This window comes from Amblyomma americanum, chromosome 3 (assembly GCF_052857255.1).
Source record: "Amblyomma americanum isolate KBUSLIRL-KWMA chromosome 3, ASM5285725v1, whole genome shotgun sequence".
Lineage (NCBI taxonomy): Eukaryota > Metazoa > Arthropoda > Arachnida > Ixodida > Ixodidae > Amblyomma > Amblyomma americanum.
In genome coordinates, this window is record NC_135499.1 from 134,721,312 (window position 1) to 134,723,876 (window position 2,565).

The window sequence follows — 2,565 nt, forward strand, 5'->3', positions numbered from 1 at the left end:
CTTTTCGTTAGCCTCCACGTTTCTGCCCCATAGGTTAGTACCTGTAGGATACAGCTGTTGTATACTTTTCTCTTGAGGGATATTGGTAAGCTGCTATTCATGGTCCGAGAGAACCTGCCATATGCGCTCCACCCCATTTTTATCCTTCTAGTTATTTCCCTCTCATGATCTGGATCAGCTGTCACTACCTGCCCTAAGTAGATGCATTCCTTTACCACTTCCAGCACCTCGCTGCCAATTTTGAACGGCTGTTTCCTTGTTAGACTGTTGAACATTACTTTGGTTTTCTGAATGTTAACTTCAAGACCCACCGTACTGCTCTGTCTGTCTAACTCATTGATCATGATTTGCCGGTCATCTCATAAGTGGCTCAGCAAGGCAATACCATCAGCGAATCGAAGATTATTTGGGTATTCTTCATTAACTCTTATCCCAAACTGTTCCCAATTCAGGCCTCGGAATACCTCTTGTAACCAGGCGGTGAATAGCATTGGCGAGATCGTGTCTCCTTGGCTGACGCCCTGTCTTATTGGAATTTTATTGCTGACTATATGGAGGACTATGGTAGCTGTACAATTGCTATATCTTACAGTATTTTGATTACGCAATGTCTGAATGACAGCTGAGGTTTCCACTGAGTCATATGCTTTCTTATAATCAATGAAGGCTATATATAGGGGTTGGTTATATTCTGCGGGTTTCTTTATCACCTGAATGATAGTGTGAAAATGATCTATTGTGGAATATCCTTTATGAAAGCCTGTCTGATCATTTGGTTGATTAATGCCTAAGGTTGCTCTGGCTCTAATACCGATTAACTTAGTAAATACTTTGTAGGCAACGGATAGTAAGCTAAGCGGTCTGCTATTTTTCAAGTCCTTGGCGTCTCCTTTCTTAAGAATTAAGATTATATTTGCGTTCCTCCAAGCTTCTGGTACGACCGAGGTCATAAGGCATTGTGTATACAGGGTGGCAGGTTTTTCTAGCACAATCTTCCCTCCTTCTTTCAACAGATCCGCTGTTACCTGATCCTCGCCAGCTGCTTTCCCCTTTGCATTGCACCTAAGGCTTTCTATATTTCCTCTTTCGTTACTGGCGGGATGACGCATTGCTGTGCGCTGCTGTCTCAATCATTAACGTTCTGATTACATTGGTAACGGTATAGATTTGTGGTGAGCTCTTCGGCTACTTCAACTATCTTATCCATATTGATAACGACATTGCCCTCCTTGTCTCTTAACGAATACATCTGGTTTTTCCCTAAGCCTAGTTTACTCTTCACCGCTTTTAGGCTACCTCCGTTTTACAGCATGCTCGATTCTCTCCATATTAAACTTCCTTATGTCGGATAACTTGGCTTATTTATTTTGCGCCTTTATTCACGCTTAAACATCTAGCCGTCGTGGTGGAGTAGGTCCTTGACATCTTTGTTTCGTGAACAATGCGCTTTGGTGCGGGGAGTATATGCTGCACTGCAAGAGCTGCCTAGCAGGTTCCCTTATCTGGATACAAGTGTGTGCCTCCCAGACTTTTGATGTTTTGGAAGGAGGGGTCATGAAGGGCGTACGGTGGCCCGGTGTTTTGTGGCGTAGGCGTGCTTAGGCTGTTCTTTTCGGCGCTATTTGAAGCAATAAAAGAAAAAATAGAGCCGTCATGACGGATTGGTAGCGTCTCCGCCTCAAACGCCAAAGGCCCTAGTTCGATTCCCAGCTTCAACACAGGGCTTTTTTTATTCATCTTTGTGACGTCACTGCTCCTAGCGCATGCGCAGCACGGCTGTCCAGGATGCACGCTAAACTTGTCAACCTCGGCCAGTGTAGCTTACGCTACAAAAGGCTAATTTACAACCATTAAATTGAAAGCAGAGAGGATCGCTTCTCGCGTTTTACTAAACGCTCCCTAGCATCCGTTGTGGTGCGTACCCCGTTCAGGGTAGGCGATCGCCTGGCACTTCTGACTAAGCATGCCACGTGTAAAAGCACGCCAGCTGCTACACATGGCCGCTTTGTTTTTTTCCTTCCGTCTGCATTCAAAGCGGGGCATTGTGCGTCATAGCTACGTTGCCGTGGCCCGAGCATGTTCCAGTCTAATCGGTGGTCAGGAAAAAAACAAATTACTCGCTCGTGTCCAATGCGGCCTTCCTATTTTTCATAATTGTTTTTACGTTCCACTCCCGAATGATTGCTAGTCAGTTCATCATTCACGCATGCTTTATACGACCACACAAACCTGCGACTCTGAGGCCAATTTATGTTTCGTCTTTCGGAAAGCTTACGTGAGCGCGAGAACGAAAATTAGTACCATGCGACTGTGCCGCATAGCGCGGAACTTTAGAATTGTGAGCTAAATGGACCAGTAAAAATTGCTATGGCCAGGCAAAAGAAAAACATGGTTTTAGGACTGATTGCACTGCGCTTATGTCACCCCTGAAGCGTGCATTACGGGTCCTACCTAAGCCGACAATGACGGCAGGCAAGGTCCGGGCCAACAGCTGGGGCACACTGCAACGCGAGGCGAACGGGACCGACAACAATGCACTATTGCCCCAATGAAGTTTCTAGGACA